This window comes from Dioscorea cayenensis, chromosome 17, assembly GCF_009730915.1.
Source record: "Dioscorea cayenensis subsp. rotundata cultivar TDr96_F1 chromosome 17, TDr96_F1_v2_PseudoChromosome.rev07_lg8_w22 25.fasta, whole genome shotgun sequence".
Lineage (NCBI taxonomy): Eukaryota > Viridiplantae > Streptophyta > Magnoliopsida > Dioscoreales > Dioscoreaceae > Dioscorea > Dioscorea cayenensis.
Window position 1 is genome coordinate 11,183,694 of NC_052487.1, and position 19,978 is coordinate 11,203,671.

The 19,978-nt window shown below is 39.5% G+C and overlaps 1 non-coding gene across 1 annotated transcript; it reads left to right on the forward strand.

Annotated features, from left to right (window-relative positions):
- The first annotated feature begins 17,367 nt into the window (after positions 1–17,367).
- LOC120281545 lies at positions 17,368–17,474 on the forward strand. The gene has a single exon (XR_005542683.1). It is a non-coding gene; the product is annotated as a small nucleolar RNA R71 (small nucleolar RNA).
- Positions 17,475–19,978: the final 2,504 nt, after the last annotated feature.

Here is a 19,978-nt window from a genome sequence, read left to right on the forward strand (position 1 = left end):
GTTTCGGACCGGTACTATAACAGGGTGCAATAGCAGCACTATAGCAAAGTACTGTAGTAGATACTGTTCACAGCCGGCCAAAGAAGGAGTTGTCTAGAGACGCCACACGCCTATGCGTTAATCCCACACTAGCCATGTGAAATATTCACAGGGGCGTGTAGATTCCAAATTCCAGCTCTTTAAAAGCCGATTTCAGCCCCAATTTTAACATTCTTTTCTCCATCTTTTCCCCAACTTGAGAGAGGGCTGCGGCTAGGGTTTTAAGAGGTATTAGATTAGGATTGGGAGAGGTTCTACGGCTTTGATATTGCACTCTATTTGGAAGAAGGTTAGTGGGAGAGTTTTCGTTGGCACCAATGCGGTGAAGTGTATCCTAGGCTGGACAAAGGGACTTTGGACGAGTAGAGGACTCTCTATAAGACCATCATCATGATTATCGAGTGGTTTTACTAAGGATTTATTGCTTTTATATTCGATTTCATTGATTGTAATTAGATCCATGGAGAGCTAAACCCCCTAGTAGGTACTTGGATTGTGAACACTAGGATGTACTCGTTTTATTAAACCTTGTTATTATGCTTTCATTAATTGATGTTTTTGTTGAGTTCCAATCTTGAATGCATTGATTGTATGAATACTCACTTAGAGTGACACTAGGGTTGAGAGTTATTGTTGGTAACCCTTGTGAGTGAGTGACACACCACGAGAGTTAGACAAAGCTAGATTGGAGAGGATTGAGAGGGTGAGTCGAGAGGTAGTGGAGCGTCCCCGTTCCCCTCAGGTGTGATTTATTCTACCTCCAATTCCTCGAGTTCTTTGTGATTATAGTAGAGTGAATGGGCTAAGGGATGACCTTCCGCTGGGGATTAGTTGTGAGTGCAATGGAGTGAAGCGTTGAAGTGATTTTAGTATCTAGGGCTTAATTGTGGCTAGGGACCTTCCGCCTGCACCAAAGGGTTAGGTCTACATATAGGAAGAGGATTTATCACTTGGAATTCATAGAACTCATTGCAATTCTATATGAGTGCGAGGTTGAGAGATTGTTCAATTTCTCCTCTGGGACATGTATAGAGTTTAGCATGGTTGACCATAGATTTGGGACCATGTATTAAAGGATCTCCATGACTCATTAATGCATTAGTTAGGAAGCACAATAGAGGGTTTTTGCACTTCAAACGATTGTCCTAGGCGGATCAATATCTGAGTACCCTATTTATATCGATTGCCTTATCTCTCCTTTACTTGTGCTCTCTCTCTTGTCTCTTTTACTTTTGTTTGCATTACATCTTGTCACACAAATCACTATTCATATTTTGATTAGTTAAGAAACAATTTAAATATTTTTACTTCGTAGTCCCCGTGGATATGATACCCACTCACTTGGGATTTTATTACTTCGACAAACCCTTGCACTTGCGGGACATACGCAAGGGCATTGTCACACTTCCACAGTACTGGCCCGAAATACTCCCAAATCCATGCTTCCATCGAGGTAACATAAATGGGCACACGTTTACGTCGTAGATCGCTTTGCTTCTTCAATAACAGACATGTTGGTCGAGATCTTACTATACATGCACAAGCCGGAATGATTGAATGTGACTGCCCTGGTACCCCTCCAAATCATTGCGCTAACTTGAATATGAGGAGGTTGGCACACATTCCCGCATTTTGAACCTGACTTATGTCTTCGTATTTGAACCTTCTTAAGATTTCCTCCAAATGGTGCATTTACGATCCACATTGGCTACTTTCTCTATATTCGGCCTCACAACCCTATCTGCATGAAAGTAACATAAATACACGCATATTAGCGTTAAAACTCGATAAAAGTAATGCTAATCATTAGAAAAGAACACTTCGTATTCTTATCACACAAGCATTTATCACCCATTCAATCTACTATGCCTGCAAAAAACTCTAGGAATGTGGAGGTAGGATAAATCATATCGGAAGGGAAAGGGAATGCTCCGCTACCTCTCGACCCTCCAACCTTGCTTTGTCTAACCCTCATGGTGTGTCACTCATCCACAAAGGTTACCAACACGGTATCTCAACCCTAGTGTTACTCTAAGGGAGAAATCATTCAACAAGCATTCAAGATTGAAACTCAATTAGAAACATCAATTAACGGAAGCATAATAAAAGGTCAATGAAATAAAAAAACATCCTAGGGTTTACAAAAATCAAGTACCCACTAGGGGTTTAGCTCTCCATGGAGCAAGATACAATCAATAAAAAAATCGAAAGTAAAAACATGTAATCCATAGAAAAACCCCCTCAGTATTCATGTCGATGGTCTTGTAGAGTGGCCTCGTCCTCTCCAAAAGTCCCCTTATCAAGCCAAGGGCACATCTTGCTGAATCGGTGCCGACGAAAGCTCTCCCAATAACTATCTCCCAAGAGAATCGCGGTGTCGCAGCTGGAGAACCACTGCAAAAGCCTTGCCAAAACTCCTCTAAACCCTAGCCACCGGCATCTCAAAAGATGGAGAAAAGATGGGAAAAAAGATGTTGAAATCGGGCTAGAAATGGTTTTAAATAACCTGGAATCTGCCATCCACACGGGCTTGTGAATGTTCCACATGCCCCTATGGAATTTCTATGCGGGCGTGGGAATTCTCTGGAATTTTAATTTTTGGCCGGCTATAAATAGTAATTGCTACAGTAAATAACTATCATTGAGGCAACATAAACGAGCAAACGTTTATGCCGTAGATAGCGTGCCTTCTTCAATAAACAGGTTCATTGGTGAAGATCTTGCTATCATTGTGATAAGTGCTTGTGTGATAAGAATGCAAAGTGTTATTTCCTTATAATAAGCATTACTTTTATCAGGTTTAAGCGCTAATACATGTGTATTTGTGTTCTATTGCGCATGTAGGGTTATAAATCTATGTTTTAAGAAAAGAAGCCAAAAGTAGATCGTGTACGCACTATTTAGTGGAATCTTAGAAGCAACAACGCGAAGACACAAGTGGGGCTCTAAGATACATGAATGTCTGCCAACCTCCATGTATTCAAGCCACTATAATGAGTTGGAGAGGCACGAATGCAGGCACATATGCGTATCCCAACTTGTGCAATGATAGCAAGATCTTCACCATTAAAATCGTTTATTGAAGAAGCGACGCGATCTACGGCATAAATGTGTGCCCGTTTATGTTGCCTCAATAAAAAGTGGATTCAGGAGTATTTTTAGCGAGGAATACTGTAGCAGATTACATCCACAGGCCCGTGTGGATGGCTCAGAATTCACAAGTTTATGCTACCGCCCCTCGGCACGGGCAAAAAACACTCCCGAATCCACTTTTCACGAGGCAACATAAACGGACACACGTTTATGCCATAGATAGTGTCGCTTCTTTAATAAACAGGTTCATTGGTGAAGATCTTGCTATCATTGCATAAGTTGGGATACGCAAATGTGACTGCCTTCGTGCCACTCCAACTCATTGTAATGGCTTGAATACATGGAGGTTGGCACACATTCACGTATCTTAGAGCTCCACTTGTGTCTTGGCATTTGTTGCTTCCAAGATTCCACCAAATAGTGCGTTCACGATCTACTTTTAGCTTATTCTCTTAATACTTAGGTTCACAAACCTACATGCGCAAAAGAACACAAATACACATGTATTAGAGCTTAAACCCGATAAAAGTCATGCTCATCGTAAGGAAAGAATACTTCGCATTCTTAACACACAAGCACTTATCAGGTTTTCAACTAAACCACATTGAAAAAGATCTTACTAGTATTTCACATGTTGTAACACATGAGTGTGACTTCCTTGTGCCCCTTAAATTTATGTGTTCTCTCGAGCATAGTGAAGGTTGGCACACACTCACATGTCTTTGAGCACAACTTGTGTCTTCACATTTGTTCAATCCAAGAACTTCATCAACAAATGCATCCGCGATCTACTTTTGGTTCCTTTTCTTCCACAATTGTCTCCGCAACCCTAAATACACAAAAGAACACATATACACACACTAATAAGCGATAAAATCTGAGAAAAGTAATGCTCAATTTAAGAAAATGATACTTCGTATTTCTTATACACAAGCACTTATCAATGATATTGCAAGTGTATGGGTAGTTAAGTAATACCTCATGGATGAACATGAGGGTCATATTTCTGCAGGAATGGTGAGAGGCACCTATTACTTCCTTTTCACTTCTTCATAGCCTAATCATTTATGCTTTTTCTTTAGTTCTGCTTGTACAACAATATTAAATAATACAATTGAAGATATTGTTAAGCTCACATAGAAGGAGTTAGGAGTATGCACTAAAGTTATCTTGATTATTAATTATTGTAAGGGTTAAGTGTTAATTGTGTACTATGTTCGAACCGGGGGAATTCATAGGGCTACCAGCCCCAATAAGCCATATCGACTATATCTAAATCATAAGGAACTTAAGATGGAATCTCTTCTACCCCAGCATCTATATTTGGCTTAAGTATGAGAATCCCATGAGAAATGACCAATCAGACCCTAAGCCTAAGTAACAATCAATCCTTAATCCAGAAATCTAGTTATGCCTAACCTCTTAGAACATGCATAGACCTATCATGGCATGGGCATCATCAATACGTGGGTATATCCTCCTCATCCACATCAACATGTAACAATCAGTTAAGAACATTCAATGATTATGAAAAGTAGAGCAATTTATATTAATCAATCAAGATTCATAAATAATAACCGAGGGACATAGACATATAATTCCTCTTGAATTAGGTTCTTATGGATTATACAAAACAAAGCATCAAAGCACAAGAGAATCATGAGTACAAATAAAGAATAAGTGTTTATTGTATTCTTAGACTGACTCCTTCCAATAGTTCTATGAATGTTGGAAATTAGAGGATCCCAAGATTGTCCAGATGACATTGTCACTCATGCTCCTCTGATGATAATCTTTGAAGATGCCTGTCATGCATGATTTTCTTTGATGATGGTCATTGACGTACTCTTAAGAAATTCACTGGAATCCATTGGAATATGGAAGAAGCACTATTTCCCGCCGCTCAGATCTCCAAAAATTTGGTCGTCCTAGCTTCTTCAGTAAAAGAGTCCCACAAAACATTGAGAAACTAGGGTTTTATAATGATTGACACTGCCATAGACTTACCATGGGTGTTGTGATGCCCACTGTGAGTAAGTTATTGCTGGTCTGCAGGTCACATCCTAGCACAGTCTTTCAGTGTTATGTGCCTTGACATAGGACATTATGGGCTTCACAATAGCTATTGTTAGGCTATTATGGCTTTAGTGTTGCTACCAGTGAGCTTATACTGCCACGACTTTATTAAGGTAGTGGTAAGTGTAGACAACGGGTGTTGTATGTTGCCATAACTCCCGTTGTGAGTCATAGTGTAGCCTTGATTCAGCAACTTGCGTCATTTTGCTTCAAAACATCCTCAAATTCATTTATTTCATCCTAGAAAAGAAATAAAGGTCATTGTGAACAAAAGAATTAAATTTTGTAGTAATGGGATGATAATCAAGTATAGTTTCATTCTAAATGTAGCACAAATGATATAGAAAACATGATCAGTTTAGCACTTATCAAATATGCCCACACTTAAGCGTTTGCTTTTCCTTGAGAAAATAAAATTGATAAAAATAGAATAAGCGATAAGTGCTTGATCTCAGGGAACTAAGTATGGAGTTTCAGTAGTAGAAGGGAACAATCAAACATGATTGAGACCCGCAAGTGCATGGGGTCGTCAAATAATACGCTGTGTATGACACAGGGGTCATATTCCATGGGCCCAAGGAGCTATTATTACTTCCCTTTCATCTATTTCATAGCCTAACAATTCAAATAATAAACAATAATTACATAAAGACAAAGAACTAACTAGAATGAGACCCAAACTACTACTATGCACAATTGGCATTCAAGGGAAAATCAAACACAAAAAAGGGGTGATTTTGATAGTGAATCCCCCTAGGGTTATCATTAGGTGCTGAATTTAGAATTAAATGTTTAGTTGGTAGTTGGGCCAAGTGACTCCTAAAGTAGGTCAACCTCAATGGTTATGACGATTAACCCCTAATCCCATACAAGTATTGGGTCAGAATCACTTCCGCCAAAATCCTCCTATGATTGCATTACGCATAGGGAAATCAAAACATCCTCAAATTCACTTCTTTCATCCTAGAAAAGAAATAAAGATCATTGAGAACAAAAGAATTAAATTTTGTAGTAATGAGATGATAATCAAGTATAGTTTCATTCTAAATGTAGTATAAATGATATAGAAAACATGATCAGTTTAGCACTTATCAAATATCTCCACACTTAAGCGTTTGCTTTTCCTCGAGAAAATAAAATTGATAAAAATAGAATATGTGATAAGTGCTTGATCTCAGGGAACTAAGTATGGAGTTTCAGTAATAGAAGGGAACAATCAAACATGATTGAGACCCGCAAGTGCATGGGGTCGTCATGTAATACCATGTGTGTGACACAGGGGTCATATTCCATGGGCCCAAGGAGCTATTATTACTTTCCTTTCATCTATTTCATAGCCTAACAATTCAAATAATAAACAATAATTACATAAAGAGAAAGAACTAACTATAATGAGATCCAAACTACTACTATGCACAATTGGCGTTCAAGGGAAAATCAAACACAAAAAGGGGTGATTTGGATAATGAACCCAACTAGGGTTATCATTAGGTCCTAAATTTGGAATTAATTGTTTAGTTGGTAGTTGGGCCAAGTGACTCCTAAAGTAGGTCAACCTCGATGATCATGACGGTTAACCAATAATACCATACAAGTATTGGGTCAGAATCACTTCCGCCAAAATCCTACAATGATTGCATTACGCATAGGGAAATCTCTAATTAAGGTCCATACTCAAACTAGGTACAACCCGAATGTTGGAGGGGGTATGAAATACCCGATGTTCACGGAGTATTTATAGATGAATTACTTCCAAGCTAAGTGTGTCTAGTACAAGGGCGATGGTCACGTAACCAAGTACAACCTAGAAGTTGAACTATAGAGTTCTCATGCTATCGAACACATCAATGAACACAAAGCTTGAACCACAACTACAAGATTCCATAAAAGAAATACAACATCCAACAATAAATCAATAAAGAAGATCATCCAAAATACAAATATGCAACCCTAGAGTTTATCATATCCAAACCAAAAATAAGATAGTTCATCATGAAAGAGGAACACTCATACAATTTCAATGAATAAATAAATGAGAAAATAAGCAAGAACTACTCCCTCTACACTACAAGAGAATTGTAATTTTCAAACAACATTTTCTTTTTCTAATCCATTGCTAAATTGAATCAGTAATGGATTAGAAATGAAAGTTTTCTATTTCTAGAGTATGGGTTGCTAATTTATTACAAACGAAATAATAATCCATTGCAGACATTAGCAACAGATTTGTAACAGAAATTAGTCCATTTCAAATTTTAAAAATTGTAATGGAAATTGGTCCATTACAAAAGTGTTGCTACATTTTTCATCCAATAAAGCTTGCAAAAAATGATTTCATTAGTGCATTTAGAAAAAAGTATCCAAAACAAACTTTAACAAAACAAAAATAGTAACAAATAACAAATAAACTACAGCTCATCTACATGGTCAATATCACGGTTATTACAAGCTGGTTATGAGTCATTTGTGAACTGAGAGCGCTAAAGGATCCTAGCCTCGAAGTCCATCATCATATCCTGCATCTGATGCATCATCTGATTACGATACTCATCTCTCTCCCCCCTCATCTCGTGCAAACTCTGCTGAAACCTCTCGTTATCATCCTTCACCTCATGCAGACTCTCCTGAAGCTCTATATTTTTATCTTGTAGCTGATCAACAGTCTCACACAGTTGTGTATTCTTAACATGCAACTCTTTGGATGATGTACCTGTAGATGAAAAACAAATCAACAATATCGTATGTTTGCATAAGAATAGCATGTAGGCCCACAAATGATATGCTTGTAGATGAGTTTTGCCATAGCTGGTGATAAAAAATAGATGCTTGGGAGAAAACTCCATAAACCCGGTGTTTCTTTTCCCCTCCTGTAGCTTGAAGGAATATATTTGCTTTGTCTACAATAGAAAGCTCATTAATATCTTCTTGTGTTTGCGATGCTTGATCCAGAAGGTCCAAATAACGATCATACAACAATAAATTTGGAAATCAAATATTGTGATTAGCACAATAACAAAGATCACAAAATGTAAACAAAGTAAGTTAAAAATAAATTACTCATCTATAACTTTAATATGCATGAAGAGATTATTGATCTATTTACCTTGATAGCCCGAGCTCTTGCATCAATAAGCTCAGAGGTACCCTTTTTTGTATGTGTCGCTTCAGAAAGCAAATATGGATGAAGGTCACAACCAAGCCTCAATCGCTACAATAATATAACTTGTATTAAGTTAAAATTAATGTTAGAAAAAATGTGGAGAATAAAATTACTTTATATAAATTAAAATGTATTACCAATTTCTCTACATGACATATGTGAGAAATATAGCATCTTGAGTGTTGGGATATACCAGACCCAGGTGCTTCAACAAAAGTAAGACGATTTTTAGAAAATTTCAGGCTTCAAACTTTAAACTCAGAGGAATTCCATGCTTCATTCCATCTTTGCCACGCAGTATCAGTCATATATAATGTATTTCTTTACATTTTCTAATGACACACATCAATGATCTATAACGTTATGCAGCTTTACGTTGCCATGCCATCTTCATAATATATGACATTGACTCATCCCAGATGAAGTGTTTCTGTAGTTTAACATGAAAATGAATATATATTATATTAAAACTATATATTTGCATAACTAATCAATTGGAGGAATTCACATACATAGATTTGGTGGCATAAGGTATCATAAGAGGTTGGTACCAACATCAACTACTTATGCATCCACCCATGCATTCAATTCAAAGATTAGATGAGTATCAAATCACATTACAAAAAAAATTAAATGAAATTGTGACAAATGTAAGTTCACTCTTGTAATCATTTACGTTAGCTTCATCCTACATCTCCTTCAATCTATTTGTATAAGAAGAAATTAATCAGTTAACTATTTAGTTAATTAGTAGTTAATCAATGTTTAGACTCTTGATTAATTGAAATATATGAGAAAAGTAGTTTAAACCTAAATTAAAGAAAATTGTTCAAAATTTTTTTTAAATGAAACTGTCTCTGCCCTTGTCTCTAAATGAAGGTTTTTACCTAAAAATACATCTGATAATCTTATCAGTAACTGATTAAGACAAGAAAGTTAGAGATTAAGTAGTCACCTTCTCTATAAAAGAAATTAAGAAAATATTACATATAATTTCAAATTTAATGAATGATAAAGAAGCAAAATTTTTACATGCCACAACAAACAACAAATACATAACTTTGATTTCCCATTTTAAGTAGTCGCTATTTACGAACCTGAAATTCATTCCAGTAGAAGTCTTTCGTTTCTTTAGAAACATTCTTCTAAAAATGTCCCCTCCTGTCCATTATTTCCTTAAAGATAGATGTGATTCGTCAAGCACAAACATCAAAATGATGCAAACTATAAATAAACAAAGACAATAACAACCAAATATAAAAGTCAAAAATAATAAATAAAATAAATTACTTGCATCAAATAATTACACATAAAAACTATTAAAAATTTTAAACTTACACTCCATTCACTACTTGTATGTGCCTTCTCCCCAAATTTGTAGCATGGGTCACGCCATCCATTGATGATGTTAAATTTCCACCAACATGTGCAATAAGAAAATTGCCATCATGAGTAGCACCTCCACTAGAACAAGGAGTAGATACAGAAGATGATGACAACCCACTAGATGGATGACCAATAGGTGTAGATAATGGATAGGATAACGCAACAGGTGTAGAAGTAACATGTGCTAGAGTCCACAATGTCATGGAAGTTGAACCATCCTAACGGTCATCATTTGTAGAGGGAGTATCTTGATATACAGGAAAACTGATATGTTTAAACTGATCGAGTAACCTCCTCTACTATCCCCTCTCATTGTGCCTGAGCAATCACTACCAGATCTAAATATACACAAATAGAATACAAGAACAAATTATTATTATTATTTATTTAATTTCATTATTGTCACCCACAAAAGTTTTATTTATAGATTTACCTTAATTTATTGATTATCGCTTTCAATTTCTGCAAATTCATCATGTTCATCCCTTTCATCATTACTTTCTGATTCAAGTAGAGGATCCTCTTTACTCTCTACTTCTTCATCATCTATTTCAATATCTTGCTCATTTGGATCATTTAGAGACTGTTCCACATCAAAATCATTGATGGGTATCGAAGGGGCTTCCATTTCATCCTGTTGAAAAGGTGCTTCAAATGATACTGATGTTGTCTCAGGAATTTGTTCAGGAAGCTCTACAATGGATCTAGCTTTTACTTTGAATGCTTCCCACCAATCAACATTTTCACACTTTAAGCTAGGGTACATTGTATAATTAACTTGTGTTACTTGAACGACAAGAACAAAAGGTTCATATTTCTTGAAGAACCGCTTATGGTTGACATCCACTATTTTATAATGCAAATGACATTTTGTTCCTACATTTGATGTTGGGTCAAACCAATCACATTTAAACAAAATGGTTCGCTTGATTGGTAATCTAGGGTACCCTAAGCATACAACTTCATTTAATTCGCCGTAGTAGTCATTTTCATGTGTATTATAGTTTGTACCCATAATGCAAATACCACTATTCATTGTTGTGCTATCTGAATTCTGACTTGTATGAAATTTATAACCATTCATAATGCATATGCTATAACTTATATAGCTTCTCAGTGGTCCTTTTGACAAGTCCTTCAAGAATCGATTTGAAATATTTTTAGAAGGATCATGTGCGAAATTGTAGAACCATATTGCAAATGCATGTGCTAATTTCTCATCGACGTGTCTATCTTCAATCTGCGGAATCATTATGCATAACTCATCGACATAGATACTTCACATATCAAAAACCACACACAAAAAAATGTTAATATCAAGTCAAAATCAAACTAAGACTTGAATTCAAAATTAAACTGACATATTTTATGAATGGTTGCACTTCTAGACAATTTAATAAAATGTATATCTGTGCCGCCAAATATTCTTGTGCTTACAGATATTTGATTCTTTATCTTCCTAATGTCCTTCCAGTGTGTATGAAAATTGATAAATTACCAGGGCATTCTATTATATCTTCTTGAAGGTCTACATTACATGGCACCTTTTGAAGTCTTACCTTCACATGTGGTTCAAAAATAATGTGTGCAGAATAATGAAGCATCCTCGACTAAGTAGGCATTAGATATGGAGGCTTCTAATTTAGCTTTATTCCTGACATTCTTCTTTAATTTTCTGAGATACTGACAAGTACCCCTTGCTTATATCCCACAAGTGCACGGGTTTGTCGAAGTAATAATCCCGGTTGAGCGGGGTCGAATCCACAGGGAGTAGGGAGTAAAGACACTTAATTCAATTCTTAGCTATGTGGAGTATTAACAATGATTGGTGTGAAATTGATTCAATTCTCAATAATAAAAGAAACAAGTGAGAGAGCAAGAATAAAGAGAAGGGTAAGACAATCAATAAAGATGGGGTACTCGGATGATGCTTCACCTAGGATAATCGCTTAAAGTGCAAGAACTCTCTATTATGCTTCCTAATCAATGTAATGGTGAGTCGTGGAAATCCTTACATACATAGTCCCAAATCTAAGGTCAACTATGCCTAACTCCATTCATGTCCCGGAGGAGAGATTAAGTAACCTCTCAACCTCGCACTCGAACAAAGTTACAATGGGCTCTAGGGATTCCAAGTGACAAATCGCTTCCTAAATATAGACCTAACCCTTTGGTCCAAGCGGAAGGTCCTAGCCACAATTAAGCCCTAGATACTAAGATCCCCTCAACGCTTCACTCCATTGCACGCGCAACTAGGCCCCAGTGGAGGTTCATCCCTTAGACCATTCACTCTATTATGGCAGCAAAAAACTCAAGGAACGGAGGTAGAATCTATCACGTCGGAGGGGAAAGGGGACGCTCCTGTACCTCTCGACTCACCCTCTCAACCCTCTCCAACCTAGCTTTGTCTAACGCTCGTGGTGTGTCACTCACACACCAGGTTACCAACAAGAACTCTCAACCCTAGTGTCACTCTAGGGGAAATGTTCATACAATCAAGCATTCAAGGTTAGAACTCACAATAAACATCAATTTATTAAAAGCATAATAAAGAAGTTCAATAAAACGAATACATCTAGGGTTCACAATCGCCCAAGTACCCACTAGGGGTTTAGCTTTCCATGGAGCTAAGTACAATCAAAGAAATTGAATGTAAAAGCAATGAATCCATAAAGAAACCCCCTCGATGGTCGCGTCGATGGTCTTGTGGAAAGTCCTCTACTCATCGTCCAAGGATTCCTTCATCCGGTATAGGATACGCCACGATCGAAGCTCCCCTACCAACCTTCTTTCTAATAGAATCACAATGTTGGAGGCGTAGAACCTCTCCAAAACCTTGGCCAATACCCCTCAAAACCCTAGCTGAAACCCTCTCACAAGTTGGGGAAAAGATGGAGAAAAGAATGCTGAAATCGGGGCTGAAATCGGCTTTAAATAGGGCTGGAATCGGGCGACTGCACGGGCGTGTATGATGTCACAGGCCCCTGTGGAATTTCCGCACGGGCATGGATAATTTCCACACGCCCGTGTGGATTCTCTGTTTCTCTGATTTCTCGGCCGGGCTGCTACAGTACTCCCGAATTCCATACTTTCATTAGGGTAACGCAAACGGGCACACGTTTACATCGTGAATCACTTGCTTCTTCAATGATGTACATGTTGGTGGATCTCTTGTTCTTATATGCATAAATCGGAATGCTCAAGTGTGACTGCCTTTGTGCCCCTCCAAATGAATGTGCTCACTCGAATATGAGGAGGTTGGCACACACTCTAGCATCTCACAACTAACCTATGTCTTCGCGTTTGAACCTTAGTAAGATCTCCTCCAAAATAGGTGCATTATGATCCACATTGGCCTATTTCCTTCATACTCGGCCTCACAACCCTACCTGCATAAAAATAACATAAAAACACACATATTAATGTAAAAACCTGAGAAAAGTAATGCTCAACATAAGAAATGAAAGCTTCGCATTCATATCGCACAAGCACTTATCAAACTCCCCCACACTTAAGCTTTTGCTTGTCCTCAAGCAAACATTAAAACATTCTGTGCATCAATGAAGAAAATGTTGAAAGTGCTTGGCCTTAGGTTCACCAAAGTATACAAAGATAGCATTCTACAAGTAAGGAAAATTTCAACACTAAATACGAAAAAATCAATGCTTTAGCTAAAAACATGAATAAAGAAGGATAACAAACCCGAATTTCGTGTAAGTGTGTGAACTCACTCAAAACACCCCAAGTTATACTCCTCAAAGTTCTAAGTGTGAGGGACTTATTTATCTACAACAAGAAAACAACAAACATTTCAAAAAATGATAGTAGCTTCACACATCCTCTAAGGTAGCCCTTTCCCAAGCGGCCGCTAAGGTGGCTTTCACACTTTCGAGGTGGTAGCTCTTTCTACCCAAGTGGTAGCTTTCACTCATCCTATGAGATTGCTCTTTCTCTCATTAGGGCATAACTAGTATCCGACTTGTGAGAGTAGCTTCATACTTCATAGGTGGTAGCTCTTTCCACCCAACAAATACAAATAAACAATAAAACTATTTTGTTCCATTTTCTCATTTATTTATTTTTAATTAGCACAAGAAAATAAACCTAACTAGTCCTTTTAACATCGAACAAGACTTTCCAATAGAGTTCAAAGAGTGAGTAGTGCACTAAGTGTAAATCGGGCAAAAATTCCTAGAAATTCAAGCAAGAACTAGAGCATGAAAACATTCAATGTTAGAAATTCTCCTAAACTCAAGAATACAACCATTGCAACTAAGGTGAACCGCCATTGGCTATGTGAGCATATAACAATCAAGAACAATAGAAAAGATGTGTGCACTATGAAACTCCCCCCCACACTTAAGTTGTACATTGTCCTCAATGTACACATGCAAGCTCACTCAAAATATATTATTCAAAAATAGATGTGGGAGAAGCAATCAAGACAATACTCCCCTGACTCCTAGTGTTGCATTTGATGAAGCTAATTCATTGGGAGTAGTGTTCCAACGGGTTGTGAAGCTCGCACGGCCAAGTATCAACAATCCAAAAATACACATCAATAACATCTCTAACTTCGTTCTAAACGTAAATCATTGTTCCAATTGAAGAAACGAACATTGTTGACTAGATTAATCAATAGAAATCATGAATTGATGAAGAAAATGAAGAAAATGAATTTACCGACGAGAAGAAATGAGAAAATAGAGAGCCGGCCGGAAAACTTGTTAAAATCCCACCAAACTGGCGCAATGGACTCGGAGAATGATGTGAGAGTGTTTTCAAGGGAAAAGGAGTCGTGAAGAAGGAGAGAAATCATCCCCTTTTTAAACAGAACTCGCGACTTTTGACGTTCTGTGCATCCACACGGGCGTGTGGAAATTCCCCACGCCCGTGTGCCTCACTTCAAAAGCTCCACAGGGGCGTAGGCACGCCCATGTGTGCTCTCGGAAAAAAAACTCTCACTGGCTTAAAACGATCTCCCACGGGCGTGCGGAAATTATCCACGCCCGTGCGCCAAACCCACAGGGGCAGACGCACGCCCCTGTGGCTTCCCTGGTCATCTGAGAAAAATATCAAGTCGCCCACACGCCCGTGCGGAAATTCCCCATGGGCGTGGGCATTCACAGGCCTTAACTCACAGGGGCGGCTGCACGCCCCTGTGTTTTTTGGGGATGGAGGGAGCAACCTGCAGAGTTTCGCACGAGCGTGCAGAAATTACCAACGCCCGTGCGTGGTTCACAAGGTCGCCCACAGGTGCGAGTCCACACCCTTGTGCCCTCTCTGGAAGAGTTCACAGTACACACCCACGCGCGTGTGGAATTTCCACACGCCCGTGTGTTTTCTCTGGATGACTTAGAAAACCTACAGGCTCTGCAGAACTAGCCTGAACATGTTTACACACTCAGAGCCTGCCCTATTATGCAAGATATACCAGATAAAAACACAAAATAGAACTCAAAGACCAAACTTCGCCAATTCTCAACAAAACATACAATGAATTCTTTTTAAAAACCCACAATAAAATCGCAGCACGAGCACTCAAAAATTGAAACATCAACACTTAACAATTTATTCATGCAAACAAACTAAACTAAAAGTACGAAAAAAAACAGTAAACACTTGGGTTGCCTCCCAAGAAGCGCTTGTTTAACGTCACTAAGCTTGATGTATCTTTCTTACCTCACGGTGGTTCATGAATGAAGATTGCCCTCTTACCCATAACTTGAAACCATGATGAGCAAAGTCTCTTGAGGGTAGAGGGTGCACTATCGGGCTTCGGACCACCTAACAATGGTTCGTCCAACTTTCTTGGCTCATGTACGTCTCCCACAGTCTTGGGGCATTTTCGGTGGCGTCTTCGAGCCCTTTTCATTTTCCGGAGCACCTTCTTCAAGATTCCCGGGGTAGATGTTTCCTCTCCAGTCGAACCAAGCATCATCACTTCTTCATTGCTCTTCTCTTGGTCGAACAAACCTTCATACGGATCCGGGTTGAACATTTCCTGTATATATTCATCAACAATCTCATCAGTAGTTTCTAGAAAATACAAAATGTCATCAAAATCGAGAGAATGCCGCATGGCTTCAACAAGGCGGTAAGTGAGATTATCGTCTCCGACTCTCAACGTGAGCTCTCCGCCGTCCATGTCAATCAATGCTTTGGAAGTCCGCAAGAATGGTCTCCAAAGTATCAAGGGTACATCTGCATCCTCATCAACATCTAGCACTACAAAGTGAACCGGAAAAATATACTTGTCCACCTTCACAAGCACGTCTTCAATGATGCCTCTCGGATGTCGTACCGTTCGGTCCGCCAATTGTAAAGTCATCCGAGTAGGCCTAGGCTCACCCAAGCCTAGATTTTGGAAGAAAGTATATGGCATGACGTTGATACTTGCCCCTGAATCTGCCAATGCCATTTCCTCGCCTAAGTTGTCAATGTTACACGGAATAATGAAGCTTCCCGGGTCTTTCTTCTTGTTCGGCATGTTCTTTTGCAACACCGCCGAGCATGAAGCATCAAGCACCACTGAAGCACTCTCCTCCAATTTCCTCTTGTTGGTCAATAGGTCTTTCAGGAACTTCACATACTTAGGCATTTGAGCCAAAGCCTCAACAAAAGGAATGTTGATGTGGAGTTGCTTGAACAAACTCAGGAACTTCTTATACTGGTCATCCCCTTGGTCATTCTTTAATCTAAAGGGATAAGGGATTCTTGGCTTGAAAGATGGGGGTGCCACCACTTTCTCTTTGTTTGCTCCCTTCTCAACCTCTATGACCTCAGGTGCGTGTTCTTTCGGTTTTTCACTCGGAAGCCACCCTTCAACCTCACGACCGCTTCTCAAAGCGATCGCCTTCACATGTTCTCTCGAGTTGGTTTCCGTGTTGCTTGGTAAACTTCCATGTGGCCTTTCAGAAAGAGATTTCGCAATTTGCCCCACTTGATTTTCAAGGTTGTGCAAGGAGGCGGTGTGATTGTGAAGTGTAGCTTCTACTGATTCAAACCTTGTATTTGCCGATTGAACAAATCTAGCCAAGTGCTTCTCCAAATCCATCATCCGTTTTTCCAAGCCTGAAATTCTATTTTCCACTTGAGGGACTTGTTGTTGTTGTTGGAACCCCGATGGCCCCATGGTCTTCTGTGGTCCTTGATTACTCCATGAAAAGTTGGGATGATTCTTCCAACCTGAATTGTAGCTGTTGCTGTATGGATTCCCATGAGGTCTCATTCCATTACCTACAAAGTCAACATTCTCAACTGAAGAAACATCACCTATGACGATTGGGCAATCGGAAGGAGCATGTCTTCCACCACAACCGGTACAATTTGTCACGACCGCAACTCTATTCGAAGCTATAAGATCTAGCTTCTTACCCAAACTCTCCACTTGGGCCACCAATGAAGTTACCGCATCAATTTCATGGAGTCCGGCCACCTTTTTCTTTTCCCTAGCATTCCACTGGTAGCTATTTAACCCCATTTCCTCAATTAATTGACGTGCCTCGTCGGGGGTCTTGCTACCTAAGGTACCTCCTGTCGCCGCATCCAAGAGTTGCCTTGTACTCGGGTTCAAACCATTCTAGAAGGTTTAAACAATCATCCACTCCGGGAATCCATGTTGTGGACACTTGCGCAGGAGTTCCTTGAACCTTTCCCATGTCTCAAATAGAGACTCCAATTCCAACTGCATAAAGGATGGGATCTCATTCCTAAGCTTTGGTGATTTTCCGAGAGGGAAATAACGGGCTAGAAAAGCTTCTACCATCTCCTCCCATGTAGTGATCGATGTCCTAGGTAATGAGTATAGCCACTGCTTTGCTTTCCCCTTTAAGGAAAATGGAAAGGCTCTCAATTTGATGGCATCATCTGTCACACCATTTATCTTCAGCATGTCACACACCTCGAGGAAGCTCTCTATGTGACTGTTTGGATCCTCATCGGCCAAACCGTTGAATTGTGCGGACTGTTGCAGCATATGGATGAATGCCGGCTTGAGCTCAAAATTCAGAGCTGTGATAAGGGGACGCACAATACTCGATTGTGTCCCCAACACTGAAGGTCTGCCATAATCGGATAGTGTCCGTTGTTGCTCATTTTGTTCTGCCATGTTGTCAGATCCTTCAACTTCCAAATCAGCTAGATTAGGCTGTTCTTGTACAGGTTCTTTCCCTTTCCTTCGAAGTGTACGTTCAAGCTCAGGGTCTTCTCCAATCAATATTGATGGATTCCCTCGGGTCATAACCTGGAGCTGCACTAAAAGTAAAGAAAAAAAAAATCAGAATGATGATAGAATAAGAAGATATGAAATAGAATGTGTAGTGAAATAGCTAAGAAAACAAAGTGCAAAGTATCTCTAAATGCCTAACTCCCCGACAACGGCGCCAAAAACTTGACAAGTACCCCTTGCTTATATCCCGCAAGTGCACGGGTTTGTCTAAGTAATAATCCCGGGTGAGCGGTGTCGAATCCACACGGAGTAGGGAGCAAAGACACTTAATTCGATTCTTAGCTATGTGGAGTATTAACAATGATTGGTGTGAAATTGATTCAATTCTCAATAATAAAACAAACAAGTGAGAGAGCAAGAATAAAGAGAAGGGTAAGGCAATCAATAAAGATGGGGTACTCGGATGACGCTTCACCTAGGATAATCACTTCAAGTGCAAGAACTCTCTATTATGCTTCCTAATCAATGTAATAGTGAGTCGTGGAAATCCTTACATACACAGTCCCAAATCTAAGGTCAACTATGCCTAACTCCATTCATGTCAAGGAGGAGAGATTAAGTAACCTCTCAACCTCGCATTCGAACAAAGTTGCAATGGGCTCTAGGGATTCTAAGTGATAAATCGCTTCCTAAATATAGACCTAACCCTTTGGTCCAGGCGGAAGGTCCCTAGCCACAATTAAGCCCTAGATACTAAGATCCCCTCAACGCTTCACTTCATTACACGCGCAACTAGGCACCAGTGGAGGTTCATCCCTTAGACCATTCACTCTATTATAGCCCAAAGAACTCAAGGAACGGAGGTAGAATCTATCACGTCGGAGGGGAAAGGGGACGCTCATGTACCTCTCGACTCACCCTCTCAACCCTCTCCAACCTAGCTTTGTCTAACGCTCGTAGTGTGTCACTCACTCACCAGGTTACCAACAAGAACTCTCAACCCTAGTGTCACTCTAGGGGAAATGTTCATACAATCAAGAATTCAAGGTTGGAACTCACAATAAACATCAATTTATTGAAAGCATAATAAAGAAGTTCAATGAAACGAATACATCTAGGGTTCGCAATCACCCAAGTACCCACTAGGGGTTTAGCTCTCCATGGAGCTAAGTACAATCAAATAAATTGAATGTAAAAGCAATGAATCCATAAAGAAACCCCCTCGATGGTCGTGTCGATGGTCTTGTGGAAAGTCCTCTACTCGTCGTCCAAGGATTCCTTCATCCGGTATAGGATACGCCTCAATCGAAGCTCCCTACCAACCTTCTTTCTAATGGAATCATGATGTCGGAGCTGTAGAACCTCTCCAAAACCTTGGCCAATACCCCTCAAAACCCTAGCTGAAACCCTCTCACAAGTTGGGGAAAAGATGGAGAAAAGAATGCTGAAATCGGGGCTGAAATCGGCTTTAAATAGGGCTGGAATCGGGCGACTGCACGGGCGTGTATGATGTCACATGCCCCTGTGGAATTTCCACACCGGCGTGGATAATTTCCACACGCCCATGTGGATTCTCTGTTTCTCTGATTTCTCAGATTTCTCGGCCGGGCTGCTACAGTACTCTACCGGAAATACTCCTGAATTCCATACTTTCATTGGTGTAACGCAAACGAGCACACGTTTACGTCGTGAATCACTTGCTTCTTCAATGATGTACATGTTGGTGGTGGATCTCTTGTTCTTATATGCATAAGTCGGAATGCTCGAGTGTGACAGCCTTTGTGCTTCTCCAAATGAATATGCTCACTCGAATACGAGGAGGTTGGCACATACTCTAGCATCTCACACCTGACCTATGTCTTCGCGTTTGAACCTTAGCAAGATCTCCTCCAAATTAGGTGCATTATGATCCACATTGGCCTATTTCCTTCATACTCGGCCTCACAACCCTACCTGCATAAAAGTAACATAAAAACACACATATTAATGTAAAAACCTGAGAAAAGTAATGCTCAACATAAGGAATGAACGCTTCGCATTCATATCGCACAAGC